We start from the raw sequence: 21674 nt of genomic DNA on the forward strand, positions 1-21674 counted from the left end.
TAAGGCTTTGGAACTCCTTGCCATAGGGAGCTATGGGGACAGAGTCCTTGTGTATAAGATTGTGGAAAATAGTTTCTTGATCTGTTGGGGAGTCAAGGGTTATCGGGAAAGGACAGTATATTGATTGGAACCAGGTGGATGTTGTTGACTATGAGATCCTTGGTTAGGATCATTAATCTGGGCCAATCAGGAAGCCCTGGCTGACCAATATAAACAGGGGATTGAGAATCTCTTCAGTTCAGGGACTGACTTGAAGCTGGTTGGCTATAGCCAGTGTACTGTACACATGTAAATAAAGGGTGACTTGGTGATGGGATACTGGCCCCTGTGCAGTTATTCCAGGCAGGTAAGTGAATTGAGGAATATTGGATCAGTACGATCCTGTTGAATGGTGGAGCAGGCTTGAGGGGCTGAAAGGCCAATGGTGTTGTGAATATGCCTTTGTTGGTCATTAAGTCCTGAGGTGGGGCTCCAAACTGGAACTTCTGGGTCAAAGGAATGGATGATAGTTACTATGCCACAGAAAGACCTTCTGTTGGCTGGTGTAGAGGGGAATGAATGTAAAAGGAGTTGCCTGGTTGATAGAAAATATTGAATACTCCCTGAGAGAAACAATGGCAATTATTAAATAGCTACAGTACAAAAGTAGATCATTCTGCCCTCATCTCTATGCCAACTTTCTACAACAGGAACTCTGCTAGACCCATTACCCTCACATTTTCCCCATAGACCTGCAAATTTTCTCTCTCATGATAATTATCCAGTAGTTTTTAAAAGACTTTGAATCTACTGCCACCCCAGTCCCAGGCAGTGAATTTCAGAAGCTAACCACTGGCTGCATGGAAATGTTTTCCTTCAGGTTGCTGTTGCTTCCTTTGCCAATCACCTCTAGTGTGCTCCAATTCTTGATCTTCACATCAAATGCTCCCTATCTACTATCCAGGCCTGGCTGGGTTGGACATGTCCTTTTTGTGGATCAAACATTGTTGAGCAATGTTCCCCAAACCAGGGTAGATGCCTGAATTGTTACTGAATTTTCCCATTTCGTTTAAAGCATGGTGATGGGTGAGTTTCATGGCATCAGGTCTGCCATGGCCTGAGACAAAATTATCATGTGATCTTACACTTCAATTATGCAGCCAAAATGTTGGATATGTGTCTTGGGGAATCATGTGGTGAATGAGCAGAAGTGCTCACCACTGACAGGACCTTCTGGCATGCACACTTTTGTTGCCACATTTCAAGTTCAGCTGCACAGTATTCAGATGCTGCAAGCCAGGAGCTACTTCTCAAACTGCAGCACCCAACACTTTTTTTTTATGCTGAGTACACTATTCAACATGCTGTTCCACTCGTCTCCATCCTCATGGTGTTGAAAACGAGTCCAAATTTCAGGATACCGGTACCTTTAACAACAGCTGGGCATAGTTAAACTCCTATATGCTGGTAGCGGTACAATGTGAGGTGGCTACTACGTTATAACATTTGTACAAGCCTCCAATGGTTTTATTTATAAAGGAAAACTTCACTAGTTGCGAAATGGCATGAGACTTTCTAAGATCATGAAAGCCATTACATAAATGCAACTTTTTTGAAAAATTATTCTTGTTGTAATCAATCAGTTAAAAATATATGAACATACAAATCAAGTGCAGTAATAGGCTATTCAGCCCTTGCAACCTGCTTTGCCATTTGTTAAGATAACGGCTAAATGGATTGTGGCCATCCACTCTTCCCTCCTGCCCACTTGTTAACCCCTCAGATTGATTTGTGATTGACAAGAGAGTCAAAGTCAGTTTTAAAGATATTTGACGATCCTGCCTCCATCATATTCTGTGAAAGTGAGTTCCACAAACCAGACACCTTTTGAGAGGAAAAAAATACCTTCAGCTCCACCTTAAATGGGAGAACCGTTATTTTTATACTGTCGCCTAGTTCCAGTCCGTTCCACAAGGGAAAACATTCCCTCAGCGTCCACCCAGCAAATTCCCCTCAGGATCTCAAGAGGACCAGTTTTTCTAAACTCCAATTGGTAAAGATCACCTTTCCTCAGAAACAACCCCTTCATCCCGTGAATCAGCTTAATGTACCTTCTCTGAACTGCTCCTAATGCATTTGTGTTCTCTCATGTAAGGAAAGCAGTAGTCTCAAACTGCTCTCAGCAATGCCCTATAAAATTGCAATAAAACTTACCAGTTTTTATATTCCATTCCTCCGGCAATAAACAACAACATTCCACTTGCCTTCCTAATCACTTGTCGTATCTGCATTCTAACCTTTTGCGATTCATGTACTCGGATCACTGTTTACAGATAAATTTTGCAATCTTTTGCTATTTAAATAACATACTGTTTTTTCTATTCTTGCGAACAGATTAATATTTGTTAATTTATTAAAATCCTTAACGGAAGTAACAAGTATCGAGGTTAAAAGCATCTGAAGCTGGAGGTATGTCAATTTCGAAGATATTTGAAAGGTGCCATGTCAAAGGTTAAACTATGAAGATGCTGTCACTGTAAGAGGTTATTTTGTCCTTTTTTTCAGAAGAGAGGTTGTAAGGCAGAGGTACAGAACTGGCTACTGAAGACCTCATAAGTAAATAGCTTGGGAGGCCTTGGACTTTTTAAACAGCCTGAATGGGTATGGCCCGCTGTCATAGATCCAGATTTCTGGGTTTTGGTTTTTCAGTCCCATCATAAGATATTGGGGTATCAAGAGTTGAAAGCTTCAGTGACTGTCTCTTGGCTGCTACTCTCTCTGAATCTTCTCTGATGTGTTTTCCTCCTGGTTTGGAGAACTGCTTGTGAGATTCTGTCTGAATTTTCCTTTTTGCCAAGGGGTGTGTTTATGGAATGTTACTATATTGGAACTGTTGACTAGTAATAGTTACTGTATCTATTATTCGGTTAAGTTTCCAATATGTTAAGTTGTTCTAAATTCCTCTTTCTTTGGTTGTATTTTAACTCCAGTGTTTAAATGGTGTTTTGCTTAACATCAAGTAGTTGGACCAGTTGTATTGCATCTGAAACACTTATATTTTCCTTTTAAAATAAGAAAGTTAAGGGTCTAGTCTACCTTCTTAAAATATTTTTGTAAGGGTCTGATCTGGTCTATAACACAAAGTAAAAACTCATGATGTAGGGGGTGACAAATGAATTCACATTTCCACTTTATACTCTCAATGCCAGTGTTTTGACCACTCATATAGCCTATCTCAATTTCTTCATAAACTCACTATGACCACTTCACAACGTTTTTCCTACCTTTACTTGTGTCATCAGTAAACTTAGCAATGATATATTCAATCCCCTTGTCTGTGTCATTTATACAGATTTTAAATAGTTGAGGCCCCAGCACTGATCCCTGTGCAATCCACTGGTTTATCTTTGCCAACACAAAAATGACCCATCTATCCTGACTCTTTACTTCCTGTTATTTAACCAATCCTCTATCCATGAGTTATTTCAAACACAAGGCTGAGACACACTATCCTCTTCTTCCAACTTGTTGGAGCCAGGGATTTAAAATATAATTTATTTTGCATTGCGCTAAAAGAAAATGAACAGAAGCAGAATGATAACTCACCTCTCTACTGTTAATTACTGAAAGTTAAAAGAAGTCGATTTAATCTCTTCAGCCTGTTCAATGAGATAACGACTGAACTGTTACATTACTCTATATGCAAGTCTTTACCACAGATCTGTTAATGTCTTTGATAACAAAAATACTTAGAGAACTGTATTCTGTGTTTCAGATCCTAAATTCAAAAAGACATGATCACATTGAAAGTTGGCAAGGATGAAGGAAAATGTTCACATTTCTTTTTGCTCATCTAAATCAAAATTGATCAGGAAAAATGTCAAGGGCCATCAAATTCTGGAAGTTGGCTATAATGCAGAAGTAAGTGGTTTGATTTAATTCACGCAAATGTGTAGAATAGATTCCCAAACAATCAGTAAGACTTGCATCATAAACATCAGTGTGAATGAAGGCTAAAAATAGTGTCAGCATAGGTAACCTAATAGAATTATCACGAAATGATCAAGCCCATTACAATTTGTGATGGATTAGTAACTTAACAAAATGTACAGTGGTGATAAAACCAATAACTGCAGATGGTGGAAATCTAAAACAAAAGCAGAGATTGCTGGAGAAACTCAGCAGGTCTGAGCATCTACGGAAATACAGTTAACTTGTCGAGGGTCATCGGACTCGAAACATTGACTCTGGTTGTCTCTTCACAAATGCTGCCAGACCTGCTGGGTTTCGCCAGCATTTACTGTTTTTGTATCATTGTGATGATGTATTATGATGTAATGACATGCCAATGTCACATAATTATTAAACAGTATAAGTGGGGAGCAGAAGCTCTACTGGAGTGTTACAAATGTGTGTATTTACAATGCTGTAAGTAAAGAGTAGTTTTGGAAAGTACCTTGGACTCAAGAAGTGGTATTGATGAGATTATTTGCAGTTACGCTACACACATTTGATAAAACAAATGTATCCTTGTTGCTAGACACTGAAGATCCCCATAGCTAATGCCAATGTTGAATGGAGTTTACACTTTTTCCAATGTTATCTTTGTGGACAGTTTTCTTTGAGATCACCTGCATGTGCTGTCACTTAATGCTGACTGCAAAATCTCAGCCATTAAATATTTTATGGTTGTCCTATTCATTTTATTATATTATCTTTAACCCCAGATTCAAATATTGTCATATTATCTCCCCGCAGACATGGGGAGAATGTGCAAACTCCACACAGATAGTCGCCCGACTCCCTGGCGCTGTGAGGCAGCAGTGCTAACCACTGAGCCACTGTGCCACCCTTATAACATTATTTGAAAATGAATTTAAAAACATTAAACTGCATGAACATTAGTATATAATATCATGAAATGTTTAACTGTTTCCAGACATCAGTCTACAACGCGATAATTCAATATTTCTATCTGCTATATCGGGTCTCTTGCTTTCTGTGAAGCATTTTGTATACAGCTCATTTTTCAACCTTCAAATATTCCTCTCAAACCTTCAAATCTTTTCTCCTTCTGTCATTTTTGCTCGCTAAGATTTTATAAATATTTGTTAATCCACACTGGAATAAAATCCCTGGAATCAATTTTTTTAAAAAAGCCACTAGGCAATGATGTGGCTACAAGGATGCAAGGTATTATTGTCAACACTCTGGAGGACGCTTAAATTTCCGTATGACTCAACTTCTACTTTACCCATTCATTTGAGAGATGCTTCCACAGTAATTTCCATTGTTGGATGAAGTGGAAGGAAACAAGTATGAGTCAGTATATATGTAATAAATGCAATTTCCCTGTTACATCTTAAATAGACATTCATATGGAAAATATGTGATCAAACCAGGAAGAGATGACACGGTGATCCAAGTTCCATGAATCAGATGGAATACTTCGGTTTGAATGAGAAATTGTGGATTGCAAGCAACCAAAAGAGCATTAGGCATATAATTTCCTGGACTAAGTCTGAAAAGTAAGTGCCGTTGTAAAATCCAATATCAAAAAGCAAAAGGTTAACTGTCATCAAAAGGAAAAGAAGTAGACCATTGGGCCAATCAAGCATGTTGAGTGTGAACGTGGATCACTGGGTTTCAAATCCAATTTTCCACTTGCTCCTCTTGATTCCCTGAGTTGATAAAAATTTGTTGATAACAGCCTCAAATATCATCAATGATGAAGCTTAACTTCAGGAGTAGAAAGTTCCAAAGATACCCAACGCGCTGTGAAGAAATTTCTCCCCATCAGTGTTGAAAGAACAGTCTCAGGCTAAGGGATTGATCAATCTTCTAGGTTCCCCAACTAGCAGAAACAACAGCAGAAAAATCAATCCCCTTAAGATCAACTAACAACGAAAGGAATTATTTCACTATTATACAGGGATAGAACAGATGTATTTATATTTATTTCTTCAAATGAAAACTCTGAATATAACGTGGCTCATTGTGTGATCATCAATGAATATGAAAAAGGTTGAATGGATGAAGGTCTGGCTGGTTGTGGGTGCAGCACCCCACTCAAGAATATTGTACTCTGGTTCTCTCATTAGGTGTCACAAATTGCACGCGTCCAAGATACTCTATGATAATAACAGATCTCGGCAATATTCCTGATAATGCGGCAGGCCGGTTGCAAGTAATAAATTTCACCTACAATTAACTATTTAAACAGGTGCACAATAAAGTGGAACAAGTGGCTCTACTTTAGCAGGTATATTTATATTGTCAGGCAATCAGAAGAAATCAGACCATTTGGCCAAAGAATCAAAAGCCTTAGGATGCCATTGATCCATCCCTGACAAGCATGGCATTAGAATTTTCAGATGAAGGGTCTAGGCTCGAAATGTCAGCCTTCCTGCGCCTATGATGCTGCTTGGCCTGCTGTGTTCATCCAGCTCTACACCTTGTTATCTCAGATTCTCCAGCATCTGCCGTTCCTACTATCTCTGGCATTAGAAGTGTTGTCTCTCAAATTCCATAGATGGTTCAGAAGATGACATTCTTTGGGATGATAATGATGCTTCTGCAGTGAATAGCAAAAGTGAAAACAATGCCTGAGGTGATGCCTTACACAGTAAAAAGGATTGGTAACTTTAAATATAAATATTGTGATAACCAGTTTTCGTCTCTAAACACTTCAAAGTGTGTTTCTACAAATGTAAAAAAGTCTCAAGACGTAGTTCACAATTTTTAAAAGAATCATGTGTTTTCCACTGATGATAACTGGTGAAAACAGGATTAGCTCTCATCAGTGCCTCAGAATTCAATTGAAGCATGTTTCCAATGAGTACATTGTTATTTATAATACACATGGAAAAGATGTTATGGACCAGATAAAAAACAAATCCAGTTTAATTAGTAACCTTGATAATGTGCACTTTAACTTCTAGATATATCTTTGGAAACAAAATATGCATTATATTTGGAAAATTATGATCAGTTTTTTTGTGCTTAATTTGGTTTTGTTTCCATTTATAATGTTTGTCCATTAGCTTTTTAGCATTCATGTGTTTGAGATTATGTTGATTGAAAGGGCACCAAGATCTGACTGAAAAATATTTTTTTTGTTTTCTTTTCCCAACCACTACTCTATACAGGGGTTTTTAAGACTCCGTGACAACCGACCATTGCTCTTCAGCAAAGAAAAACTGGACAAATTACAGGTGATTGTCTCCCCAGTAATGTTTCAGGCTTATTGTAATGAAGCAAAAGTTTGACATTGTTTTTCTCAGATAATTTGAGACAGATTTGCTTGAGATTTTCTGCAGCTGGTTGGTACCAGTGAAGATTGAAGAGCAAGACATCATAAGAACTATCATACATTTACCAGCAGAAACTCTTGAAATATTTAGTCAAATTATGTTGCAACAGTACTTTTTTTTTAAAAAATGCTATTTATGGTTATTCTTTGTTTAAGTTTTTAAACAATCAAGATCCCTTACACAAAACTCTGTTCATGCATAATACAAATTATGTCAAAAGTCTGGCTTTGCAACTTGCCAAAGTAAGAATGTCTGTTTGGGGATTGTTTTCTTCTGTGCTGAAATGGCAATCACTATGCTATAAGCAACTCTTTTTCTAACAATTTTTTTGCCAACTAACTTTTAAAGTGTTGTGGTACAAAGTTGTACTGTCCTTTAAAATACATTTTTGTCGCATTCATTCAACCAAATCCAGTGAATTTAGTGGAAAGACAAAAGCTGAGGATTATTACAGATTTGAATGAACAAAAATGAGAGGGGAAAGTCAGAGCAAGAAACATGCCTATCATGTATCATATGTGCTCATGTCAGAAGCTTGCCTGTGACTAATTTACTGAGTGTTTCCATTTGTCTTTCAATGTTTTAAGGTTGTCATCAGTACCTATGGAACCATGTGCTAACCTATTACCTTTCATGGTTTATAATCACTTGAAAGAAATGCTCAAAGGTTTGGTTAATCTTTTTTGAATGATAGGAAGAAATATTTTAGAATGAAAACACAACCATCAAACATTGACTTTTTACGGATTTGGGGAAATAGAATATAGAAATTCTGCAATTGCATCATTCATCTGCTTGTACAAGAAAAATGTAGCATCAAATTGAAAAAAAAAGGGAAGATTTTCTCTATATCTAAGCGTCAGCCTTGAATCAATTATAACACTTGCTTTGAGACAAAAGATTCCGCATTTCTAGTCCCATTAAGGATCCTGACATACATACAGTAGCCTGATACTGCAGAGCAATGCTGTTGGAAACTACACCTATTAGGTAAGATAATAAATTGAGATCCTGTCTACCCTTCCAGTTGGATATAAAAGATTGCATTCCAGAGAACAGGGGAGGGAAGCAGTTGAGAAGGAGAATCATGAAAATTTCAATCAGTGCTGGAATTGAATCCATACTGTTGGCATCACTTTGCATCATAAACCAGCTGTCCATACAACTGAGCTATAAACTCAGCCTTTCCTGATGAATATGTTTGCTCAGTTCTATATCAGCTCAATCAGCTTTTTTTGTATCTTCTCTTGTGGTTCTATAATGTTTTTAACAGTAAAAACCAGAACAGTGTATAATAATATGTGAACTCTCATTCCTGATGGTTACAGAATGTTTGGCAAATACTGCCTCTAATGTAATTTATATAAACTTGTCAGGAACAAAAATAAATTTGGAAAAGCTCAGCAGGTCTGGCAGCATCTGTGAAGGAGAAAACAGTTAACATTTCAGGTCCGGTGACCCTTCCTCTGAACAGTTCTGAGGAAGGGTCACCGGACCCAAAACGTTAACTCTGTTTTCTCCTTCACAGATGCTGCCAGACCTGCTGAGCTTTTCCAGCAAATTTGTTTTTGTTCCTGATTTACAGCATCTGCAGTTCTTTTGGTTTTTATATAAACTTGTTATTGGCATCTTGCGATGGAAATTATTTCTGACTGTGCTTTCTAAACCACTATCTGAAACAGTACTGTGGCATGAACCTTGCCAGGAACAGAGAAGGGAAGATACTTTTAAAACAATGTTTTGTTTCGAGTTGAGTGTAATTTACTGTCATTCTAGATTAAAAATCAAGGAATTCCCTTTGATCAATTCAGTTAGAATCACGGTATTGTTAGCATTCAGAAAGAGGTCATTTCACCCATTGTGTATGCTCCATCTTTCCTTTCTCAATGAGAAAATTATTTATCACCTATTATCCCACCTTCTCTCAGTAACCTTGCACAGTTTCCTTTTTATAATAAAACTGAAGGGACTAAATCTTGCTGGAGCAGAGTATTTCATGATTCATGTTGTGAACTCACAAATGTTTTGCATTGTAATTTGTAAGGACTGAATGGAAGGATGAGAGCTTCAGTGAATGGTGGGACCTGCATTGTATCTCCTTCAAAGATGAAGCGAAAAATAAGAATTGTCTTTTCAAATTTTTAAAATCTTTACAAATGATTCACTACTTGAACGAATGGGATTCCATGTCTTCATTGGTTCATTTTCCAGGCCAAAATGGTTAACTGGAATTATATTTATCAATAAATGAGCTGTTAACAGGGTAGTTAACATTATTAATTCTTAGACTTCACTTTCTGTGAGTTTAATGGTCAATTATTGGTTAATTCGAGTGTGATCTTAAAAGTAACAGGAAGGCCAAATTGATATGTTTATCTTGCAAAGCAAATGGCAAAAACTGAAAGTTTGGGAGATTTGTAACTCAGTGTATCTTAAGTTTCTTGAATCTGATGGCTGATTATAATAATCATTAATAATGATGTTAACATACTGTTCTTTTCACCACAGAATCTTTTTATTTTACAGGATGCAATCTATTACCCATTTTTTGTTTTTAACTGTCATTTAATTCTGCTATCTAATGGGCTTTACAGTTAAGTTCTATGATTTAAAGCTTCAGTTCTCCCACCTTGATTTGTAAATATCGATGGTTCTACAGCAAATATGCAAATTAGATAGGTTCAGATATTTCCTCCATATTGTATCAAGTAACATTTGATAATTAGACAAAGTCAGAAGTTACAAGACACCAAGTTATAGTCCAACAGGTTTAATTCAAATCACGAGCTTTCGGAGCGCTGTTCCTTCATCAGGTCACTTCACCTGTTAAACCTGTTGGATTATAATCTGGTGCCATGTGACTTCTGACCTTGTCCACCCCAGTCCAACACCAGCACCTCCACATCGCCATTACAGTTACATAAGTGCCAGCTTGGTTCAGTTGATAACATAATTATCTGAGTCTGAAGGTTCTGAGTTCAGATTGGATCCCTAACGTGGATATGAGTACAACAAACCTTGTTGAAATATTAAGGTGTTGATGTAATGTCATAACACAAGCCTAACCTATTCAGGTCATTCTAAGATCTATGGAATTCTTTGAAGAAGAATGGGATCTTTTTCCTATGTTTAAACTAACAATTTTATTTCACTTGCCACTCTCCCTGATCTTTATTCCCCCTTACTTGAAGGTTTTAAATTATCGAGCTTTAATTGACCTTTCTATACTGTTCATAATGAAATAATGTAAAAGCAATATCGCAGAACCTATTTGTACCAAAATCAGTGTATATGATCAGAAGTCTAAAAGTATAGAAGTATAAAATATCTCTCATTTTTAATCTGATTTTAACTTGTGCATAAAAGAACGTTCACTTTACTGCTGACGTGTTTTTTCAGTCATCCAAAACCAGTTTTGAAATCCCGTCAGAGAAAGTAGGAGGTGAAGACAAAGTAGCAGTGCTCCAAAAGCTTGTGATTTCAAATAAACCTGTCGGACCATAACCTGGTATCATGTGACTTCTAAGCTAGTTATTTGTTATAGCAGGCCATCTAATGCCATTTGCAGTAAGTTAGTCCCATTCTTGCACATTCAAATATTTGAATATTTTGCATGACAAATTGTTCAAAGTACAAGCTGGTAACAGAACAGTGAAGCAGCATTTTCATTTGATTTTTTTTTACAGTGCCCCTTTAAGGGACTGGAACCCTTTTAATCTGGTTTAGTTTGATTTGATTTGGATTATTTTATATAAGTGATTTAATTTAATTTAACTGATTTTAAAAGAGCTAGCTGCGAGCTATCTGGGACCTGAGTGAATTAAGCAAAAACATTTGTACCCTTTTTTTCTGTTCATGGGATGTGAAGTGTGCTGGGAAAGCCAGAATGCATTGTACATTCCTATTTGCACTTGAGTAAATGGTAATGAGCTGCCAATGTCCTGTAGCATAGGTATGCCCACAGTGCTACTAAATAGGGTGTTGGAGGTTTTTGACCCAGTGACAGTGAAGGAATCACAATGTAATGCCAAGTCAGGATTGTGTGCAACTTGGAGGAAAACATGCTTGTGACCATGTTCCCATGTGCCTGGTGCCCTTGTCCTTGTCCTTGTCCTTCAAAATGGTAAAGATTGAGATCTTCAAAGGGCTGTTGGTGGAGGCTTGGCAAGTTGCTGTAGCAAATTATATACATTTATGCCACTGCATGTAGCTGATGGAGACAGTGAATGCCTAAAGTGGTAGATGGCTTGCCAATCAAACAGGCTGCTTTGTATTGGATGCTGATGGGTTTCTTGAGTATTTTTCAAGATGTATTCATCCAGGCAAGTGGAGAATATTCCATCCTACTTCTGACTTCTGTCTTGTAGGCTTTAAAAATGCTTCAGGGAGTTACTCACCCCAGAACACCCAGTTTCTGACATTGTAGCCACAGTAGTCACATGGCTGGAGCAGTTAAGTTTCTAGTCAATGTGACTCCCAAATTATTGATGGTGGGGAGGTTGTTGAACACCACAAGGAAGTGATTAGACCCTTTGTTGTTGAAAACATCATTCTTTGGCTATTGAGTGACACTGGTTACTTGTTCCTTAGCAGCCCAAGCCAGAATATTGGTCGTATCTTGTTGTCTGTGAGTACAAACTGCTTCATTGAGGAGTTGCAAAGGGAACTGAACATTGCCATCATCAATGAACCTTCCACTTCAGACCTTATGATGGAGAGATGACCATTAATGAGTAACTGAAAATAGTTGTGCCTAGATCACTGCCCTGAGGAAGTCTAGCAGCAATATCCTGATGTTGAAATGATTGGCCTCCAACCACAGACAAAACCTGATTGAATGAGAAGTGTTGGAGAGCATAACAGGAGCAGCATCAGGTGAATCTGCAATGATGTGCCATCCTGTTGAAATTACAGCATGGAAAAACATGCATGCTAAACTGTATGTGCGCAACGTGCCATCAACAGAAGTTAGCAATCCATAATTAACAGATCAGCTCAAAGCTCTTGGACAAATAAACAACTAATGAGAACAGGAAGACCCATGAACATTCTTATCCTCAGCGATGGTGGTGCTTAGTACTCGAGTGCAGAATATAAGGCTGAAGTAATTACCTCTGTCTTCACCCAACTATACCAAGTTAATGATCCATCTTGCCCTCCTCCTAAGATCAACACAATCACAGGTGCCAATCCTCTGTGATAACAAGGGACTGCTGAGTTCATTAGATACAGCAAAGGCAGAGGGTCCTGTAACATCCTGGCTGTAATGCTGAAGACATGCGCATCAGAGGTAACTGTGCCTCTGTCCACAAATAGAACAAATCCAATCCAATTAATCACTATGCTGTGAGCCTACTCTCAAATCATCAGCAAAGTGATGGAAGTTGTAATCAAGAGTACTATCAAAATTGGACTAACTCACCAATTGTTTACCAATAGTCAGTTTAGATTCTGTTTCAACCATGTGGCTTCAGACTACATTACAGCCTAGTTCAAATGTGGAAAACAAAATTGAGTTCAGATTCCACTAGTATTGGTGAATGTTACTGTCTTTGACATCAAGGCTCAATTTGACCAAGGGTGGCATTAAAGAGCCCTAGTAAAATTTGAGACAATGGGACTTCGGGAAAGATAGTTGGTTGGAGATGCACTTAGCACAAATTGAAATGGTTATGGTGGTTGGAGGCCAATCATTTCAACATCAGGATATTGCTGCTAGACTTCCTCAGGGCAGTGATCTAGGCACAACTATTTTCAGTTACTCATTAATGGTCATCTCTCCATCATAAGGTCTGAAGTGGAAGGTTCATTGATGATGGCAATGTTCAGTTCCCTTTGCAACTCCTCAATGAAGCAGTTTGTACTCACAGACAACAAGATACGACCAATATTCTGGCTTGGGCTGCTAAGGAACAAGTAACCAGTGTCACTCAATAGCCAAAGAATGATGTTTTCAACATCAAAGGGTCTAATCACTTCCTTGTGGTGTTCAACAACCTCCCCACCATCAATAATTTGGGAGTCACATTGACTAGAAACTTAACTGCTCCAGCCATGTGACTACTGTGGCTACAATGTCAGAAACTGGGTGTTCTGGGGTGAGTAACTCCCTGAAGCATTTTTAAAGCCTACAAGACAGAAGTCAGAAGTAGGATGGAATATTCTCCACTTGCCTGGATGAATACATCTTGAAAAATACTCAAGAAACCCATCAGCATCCAATACAAAGCAGCCTGTTTGATTGGCAAGCCATCTACCACTTTAGGCATTCACTGTCTCCATCAGCTACACGCAGTGGCATAAATGTATATAATTTGCTACAGCAACTTGCCAAGCCTCCACCAACAGCCCTTTGAAGATCTCAATCACCCATCGGGTCCAACTAGAAAAGTTTTGTTGAACAAATAATGTGAAGTTTATTTTATTAATGGAGATAAGATCAAGATCAATGTATTTTGTTCTGGCAAGTATAGTGATTGTATTTCAGTTGTGTACTTGAATTAATTTGGGGAACTGCAGCAAATTGTGAATGAACTTCAGTAGCTTTAGCAATTAGTTCAAAATCAAGTCTATTTTGTGTCACTAGTACAGTTTACAGACCATGACTGAGACAATTTCAATTATGAGTTGACACTGTTACTGAGGTCAACTGAGAATCTGACCTCAGTGACCAGTTGGAGCAAAAATATATCACAATAACCAATGAAGATAAAGGACTGAGAGAATGACAGATGAGCAGGGTGAATTAGAGACAAATCAGGTACAGAAAGGGAAATAAATCAATGGAAGCACAGTTGGTTAAAGTACAAGAGAGATGGGAGATAGAAATGAAAAGATTGAAGAAAATGGATGTAATATCCTGTGATTCAGATGAGTTTATTATTTTCTCTTGTGGCTTATGATGTCAATGAGAATAATTTTCTTCTAATCACTTCCAGGCTGCTATTATCTAAATGTATTTTCCCTGTGGTCTGCGTATTCCCCACCCAGCTTTTATTTATTTAGTGGTTTTGCTTTCTGCACACAGCCTGGATAAAGTATCTAAACACTTCAATTCTTTCTGTACCTTGCCTTTGTATAATCACTTTTCATGTCAAAAAAAATGAAGATACAGAGATGACAGAAAAATCTGGATATGTTATTGATGTCTCATGCATTCAGGGAGGACTAGAAAATGAACCGTGTCTTATTCCCTGTAGCTTGTGAATGCAATTTGCAGTGGGGTTTTGATTGGTCTAGTTGGCTGGACAGCTGGTTTAAAATGCAGATTTAAAAGCATGGATTCCTGCACTGTCTAAGATTATCACAAAGTACTCTCCCTATCAACCTCCTCCCTTCACCAGGGCCATGGTGACCCTCAAGTTAAACCATCACCAGTCATCTCTTTCTTTCTAATGACAGAGCAGGAGGACCAGGAGGACTATGGCAACATTACAGTTTTCAGTGTTCATCCAGCTGTTAGAACAAAATTGTCACTATAATAAATACATTTCTACCAGTGAACATGATGTCTGTAAACCTACTTCACTGATGGGTGGATATTTGTCTATGGTTAATCCTTAGCATGATTCTCAAAAAAAAGTGGAAAAGATTTAAAATCGGCAATATTAGAAATAACCAATAGTAAAGTTATTTAATTAAATTATTATTATTATTACACTTAATGAAGAAGGAATAGGCTGCAATTGTTAACAGTCAAAGAATAATATTATGTATAGGACAGAGACGAGACAGCCCTAAGCTTTTAAACCTCAGTTTTTCTTTGTTTTTCATTCAGTTATAATGCTAGTTATTTAGTTTTATAGTTAAGGGTGGAATTTGAAAATATATCTTTTGTCCTAACTAACATTCTTTTTTCCCATAAAAGCAAGATTCTACTTTTCCTTTCTTCACAGTTATCATTTGTTCCTTCAGTTCATGTTTATAATGATCAAATTTAACCTATACTTGCTAAGAAACATGTAGGCAAGGCATGAACCTGAATGGTACCAGAGCTGTCAGATAATAAATATTTTTATCATTGCAAGCAAAGTTTACAAACTTTAGCAGCAAGAATGTGGTCTGGGAGTCTTTTAGAAAACAGCAAAGCATGACCAAAAGGTTGATTGAAAAACAGGGCAGTAATAAAAAACACGAGAGCAAACCTCACAGGAAAACAGAAACAGAGGTTTTATAAGTATATAAAAAGAGGTTTGTTAACCAATATTTGATGAAGAAATGCCAACCATGAGGTTCGCCTGATCAGTGTTGGAAATGGGAGACACTTTAGTAGTGGGGCCTCTGCAACTTTATGATGTAGCACTGGTGCTGCCAGACCTGTCATCAAAATCATCAGTTATGCATTGCGCAATTGAAGGTCATGTACATATGGATATACTATGCCTTTGCATGAAGAGGTCTCCCCATTCTGGAGATGCTTAAACTGTGCAATTGAGAACCAAAGCTTTGTGCGTTAAAGATCTTTCAAACAAATTTCTGTGGTTTGAACAGCACGTCAATTGCCTTATTGTATTTGAACACATTCTAGACATTGTTACTAGATTTGTAGGTGATGAATTTTCCTTTCACAGCTACCAGTCTTGGGTTAACTTGGCTGCAACTCTGGCTGGTCCTTTCAATTTCAACATAGTCTAACATGTGCCTCATTATTACTGGATTCCCATGTTGCCACTGTTACCATTGGTTTTCCACAACTTCCATTTGAAGGCCACCGTGTAACTTGTTCTTTTGTCTGCCATGTGAACAGTTAATGTTTTTAAAGCAAAATAAATACATGAAGAACATAGCCTTATGCATGTCACATGCTACATTCAATCGATTGATAAATACTTATGCCTCAAATCATCAAATTAAGAGTCACAAATTTTGAATGGCATGGAAATTGGTTGCTTGACGAACTAGAGTGCAGGTTTGCTCACTATTATGTCTGTCAATAAAGAGTTAGTTCGGCCAGTGTTGTAATGGTCTAGGTGCATTTTTTATATGGTGATAAGGAAAACTCAACTTTTAGTTGATGGGGCAGCATAGTGGCTCAGTGGCTAGCACCGCTGCCTCACAGCACCAGGGACCTGGGTTTGATTCCAGCCTTGGATGATCATCTGTGTGGAATTTGCACATTCTCTCTGCGTCTGCATGAGTTTCCGTTGGTGGTCCGGCTTCCTTCCACAGTCCAAAGATGTGCCGGATAGGTGGATTAGCCATGGTAAATTCAGGGTTATGGGGATTGGGCTGGCACTGATGAGATGCTCTTTGTAGGGTCAGTGCAGACCTGAGGAGCCAAATAGCTTTTTTCCACATTGTGGGAGTTCTATGATTTAAGACTATATGAAAATCAAAGATGGGCATCCTCAGAGTACAATGACAGTGATCAAGGAAACCAGTCTTTGCAATATCCTGTCAACTTGATGGACATTAAAAGTAATGAAAAACAAGTCTGCCAGCTGCAAAGTTAAAATATAGATTTTGGTGGTATTTATAAACAATACCAACCAGAAGAGTACTGTGCCTGACCAGCAATGAGCTTAAATTGACCCAACAACAATACCTCTCAACAAAAACTGAATATGATGCATGTATGAATCAATTTTCTATATCTCTCACCTTGTGCACGTACCAATATCTAACTCAAGAAACCATCCAACAAAACCATCAATTCCCCTCTTATCTCTGGAAGATGAGTCTCTCCTTAAAGAATTGTCCCACCTGTACGTTAAATAATTGGGACATAAGACACAGCATGTTAAAAACTGCAATTCAAATTATGTGCAAAGCAAAATGTATCCTGTTATGTCTTCCAACAAGACAAGGAAAATGCAAACTGTTGGAAAATCAACAGCAATAATATATTTTGGAAATGTGCCTTATGCTAGCAACTACATTTCAGAAACTATGCTCAGATCCTTTTGAATGGGAGCAGGAAAGATTTACTGGTATCAGGAACTTCAGTTATCCAGAGAAAATCCAGCTCTTTTGAGCCGAAATGGTGAAGAGATTAGAAACAGGTGTTTAAAAGTATGACTTTTCTTACTAGGATAAAGAAGGAGGAACTACTTGCAGTGGCAGGAGAATATTAATTAACTGGACCACAGTTTTTTATGACATTAGCAAAAGAAGCAGAGGTAACATGAGGAAACTTCATTTTTTGCACAGCTATTTTCATCAAGATTGCACTGCCTGCAAATGGTGGAGGTAGATTCGAGTAACATTCAAAAAAGTGGTAAAATAGTGTTTGTAAGAAGAAAAGTATTGCAAGTCTTTGGGGAAAGAGCAGGCGTATAGATTTATTAAATAATTCAACCAATGAGTCAGCATGGCATAATGAGCTGAATACCCTTCTTCTGTGCTGCATCATTTCTATGTTTCCAAGATAGCTGCGCTGCAACGCCATAAATTACCATCAGGACTAAGATTAAGCACAGAAACTAGTGGCTTTGTTTAAATTACTGCAGAATGAATCAGCTCTGGAATATCCTCTCTACACCCCTCTGCCTCATAATATACTAATTTAAGGACTTCATATTAATTAAGACTGATATTTTGGAATCTCATTAACCACATTTTAAATAGACTAGTGTAAGTTCTTGCTTGCTGAGGAGTAATAAAACAGTTGAAACAGGCTGCTAGCAAAATTTACAACTGTGAAGCAGTTTACATCAGCTCAAGATTTTTAGTATGGTCTTTTGTTTAAGTATATTTTACCATTCTTGCTTAATAAATTCAACTACACTTTGTAATAGCATTGCAGGACAGTGTTAGCACATGGGAGTCAACATGGAACTCAAAACCAATTTATTCTGGTATGTACATTTAAAATGACCACAAGAAGGTGCTATTACACTCCTCCCTCCTTAATGAATATGTTAAACAATGTGAAAAATCCATACAATTTGTATAGATTTTTTGTTTTACATTTTACAAATCTAACTTAACCACTGGTTGCCACTTCCTAATTGAATATCCCCCTCTTTGACTCAAACTTTCAAAATTTGGGGATGGACCATGTCCCACCTTGGCCCAGACCTAAGGAAAACCTTTTGCCAACAAGGACTGATTCTTGACCTTGACCTTAAATTGAATTTTTCCCTTCAGTCTGATTCTGTTTGGAACTAGTTTCAGGCACAACTTATGTTGAAGTAACTATTAGTGCTGGACTCATAACCCAACTATCTGATTCACCAGACTCATATGAGACTCCACCTAATTTCTTCCTCTTCATGAAACTCTGAATACTATATGATCTACATGTACAAACTAATCTTTTCATTACCAAGTATCTTCACCAGTGTGCAAAGTGCACATATTTTTACAGCTCTCCATGGTAGTCAGTTCAACCAGTTATTATGATATTCTTTCAACTGAACCTTCTGATTCATCTTCAGGCTTCTTTCTCTCGCTCTATCATAACTCTTTCTCTATCTGGATTGTTTGTCTTCTGCTAACTGTACTCTAAGTGGCTTCACAATATAAACCTCATTCTACGTTGTAGCTTAAGAAACAATTCAGCTGGCATTTACTGGTACGAGAATGAGGTATGATAAGATAACATTTATCCATTTATGATTCAATGACATTTGACGTTTCTTATAATTGTACCTAGCATTTGTTGAACACGAGCACACTTGACAATTTGTCTGCATTCTGCTGCTCCATTTAAAGCAGGATGATATAGTGGAATTGTAGTGTGCTTTATCTCATCCATTTTTGTGAAATTTGTAAACTCTTCTGATCAAAGCTGAGCTCCAATGTCAGAAACAATTCCCTCTGGGAACCCATAAACAGCAATTTGAATGGCACGGTGGCTCAGTGGTTAGCACTGCTGCCTCACAGTGCCAGGGACCTGGCTTCGATCCCACCTTTGGGCAACTGTCTGTGTGGAGTTTGCACGTTCTCCCCGTGTCTGCATGGGTTTCCTCCGGTTTCCTCCTACAGTCCAAAGATGTTCAGGTTAGGCGGATTGGCCATGCTAAATTGCCCATAGTATTCAGGGATGTATGGATTAGGGGAATGGGTCTGAGTGGGATGCTCTTTGTGTCGGTGTTGACTTGTTGGGCCAAAGGGCCTGTTTCCACACTGTAGGGATTCTGTTAAAAGAAAACAGCAATTTACACAAAATCTCCAAATTCTTGCTAGTTGTTGCTTATTTCAGTGCAAACACCTCAACACAATTTGAGTAGCCATCATAATAGCTGCTGCCCTTCACCTCCTGGAGGTTATTGCGCAGGCTCTGCCACATCCAAACTCACCACTTCTGTGTCTTATTGTACATTCTCTATACTTTCAGTGTTTTCTATCTCCTTCTCTAACCCAATACAACAAAAATAATTTGTCACTGGACTCTTCGATGAACTCATTCCTAAACATTGACCATGAAGATCACATAGCAAGTCATTTGTAGCTTTCCAGAATTACAATGCTGCCTCCCCATATAACTTCTATCAACTGACAACCCATTGATAAAATATGGCCTGATTTCTGAAACCAGTACTGTGTTAGCCACCCATTTGCAACATAGTCATACACTCTTAACGATGCAGGGTCTCGATAACTTAATCTACCAATGTCATTGGCTATGACCGGAAATTCATTTACACATGACTGTAAAAATACACTGTCCCTGTTGAGTTCCACACCAAATGAGGATGGTAATTTTAGTATTGTTTCGACGTTAGGATGATCTTCTGACTATCTGTACTTAGTGGGCAGAATCTGCCCAGATTCCGAATGAAAAAGTTGGGTGAATGATATTAGATGGCGAGCGAGGAGACTCTCTGTGTGGAGAATAAAATGTCCCATTTTCCAAACAAGTGTTGAATAGTGTGATAACATTCTCACTTGTGTGCAGTGAGATGCCTATTGTATACGTTAACATCTCACTATTACCTAAAACAAAAAAATGCTGCAAACCACAACAGGTCAGACAGCATTGGTGGAGAGAGAGCAAGCTAATGTTTCGAGTCTAGATGACTCTTCATCAGCTCTGAGACAGAATCATGCACAGCGAACACGCACACTTCTGGTCCATGCACTTCGACAATGCATCCTCAAGACATGCCTCTGATTCACCTGCAATACAGTTCTGAACTTTGGAACACACCAATACCTTTCATTTAAATGTTGCTGCAGGATATTTTGCACGCAGAAAAATTCTACGCTACCTTGTAGATTATTTATTATAGTTAGTTAATTATTTCAAAGATTTGTCAGAAAAGGTTGACCTCTGCATCTGTGATGCATAAACTACTGATCGCACATGTTCAACTGACCGGAGTCCTTGATAATTTATGTTCCACAACTTAGAAAAATTGATGCAAAAGGACAATGACATTAATTTTTCTTGAACAGCTGGATTAATCACAACTTAAGTACTAAATCTAGTACAAGGGATTTCTCATTATAACATTTAGCAGAGGGCCATACAGAATTGAGCATTTTGAAGATGTCCAGCACCAGAAATATATTTTCAAATATATGAAACCTTGCAGAAATTTGGAATAGCTACAATTATTATTCAATCTACAACAGGAAACGACAGTGAATACCTCACAATTCTACATGATTCTACTGTCGATTCATGTACTAGCTTTAGTATCAATAGATGAATCAGAACAATTAAAAAGGCTTGCTCAGGAAAGCAAAGGTGAGTTAAATGGTCACTTTAATAGCCTTTGTACAACAAAATAATGTTAGCTTTTCAATAACTAAGCTTCTAGTTGGTATCTTTAAATATTAAATCTCTTTATTTAATTCATGGTGTGGCATGGTGGCTGTGGTTAGCACTGCTACATTCCCAGTGCCAGGGACCCAGGTTCAATTCTACCCTTGAGCAACTGTGTGAAGTTAGCACACTCTCCCGGTGTATTCATGGGTCTCCTCCAGGTGTTCTGGTTCCTTCCCACAGTCCAAAGATGTGTTAGGTAGATTGGCCACATTAAATTGCCCATGATGTGCAGGCTAGGTGGATTAGCCATAGGAAATACAGGGATAGGGTAGCTGGTGGGATAAAGTATGAACTAAATTTCAATTGCTGCTTTTGAGCATCAGAACAAAGAGAGAAAATGGATTGTATGCAAGAACTGAAAGACTCTCTCTCCCTATCTGCTTCTCCCAACATATCAAAAAACAGAATCCAGTGCAAAACCAAACTGTGGGAATACCCTTTCACCGAGAACTCAAACATATCTACGCACCTCACCAATGTTGAGGATACCAGTCAACAATAAAACTCTGGTCTCAGGTTATAACATCACAAAAATTCCAAGGATTTAAACTTTATAACCTTTATTCTCTGTCTATATACCTTCCTTTTTAAACTTATTACCTGTGCGTGTGTGTATTTGATATAATACTTTTATTATTTTGACTCAGGGTTAGTGAGCAACAAAA

The 21674-nt window shown here is 37.9% G+C and overlaps 1 long non-coding RNA gene across 2 annotated transcripts; it reads left to right on the forward strand.

Moving 5' to 3' along the window:
* Positions 1-249: 249 nt before the first annotated feature.
* Positions 250-7184, forward strand: LOC125485877. 2 transcript variants are annotated; one of them, XR_007264602.1, is made up of 6 exons: positions 250-346; positions 2374-2448; positions 2545-2640; positions 3755-3900; positions 5350-5507; positions 7128-7184. It is a non-coding gene; the product is annotated as an uncharacterized LOC125485877 (long non-coding RNA). The 2 variants fall into 2 exon arrangements; XR_007264603.1 differs by lacking the exon at positions 2545-2640.
* The last annotated feature ends 14490 nt before the right edge of the window (positions 7185-21674 follow it).

The sequence above is a fragment of the Rhincodon typus genome, chromosome 23 (assembly GCF_021869965.1).
Source record: "Rhincodon typus isolate 14 chromosome 23, sRhiTyp1.1, whole genome shotgun sequence".
Taxonomy (NCBI): domain Eukaryota; kingdom Metazoa; phylum Chordata; class Chondrichthyes; order Orectolobiformes; family Rhincodontidae; genus Rhincodon; species Rhincodon typus.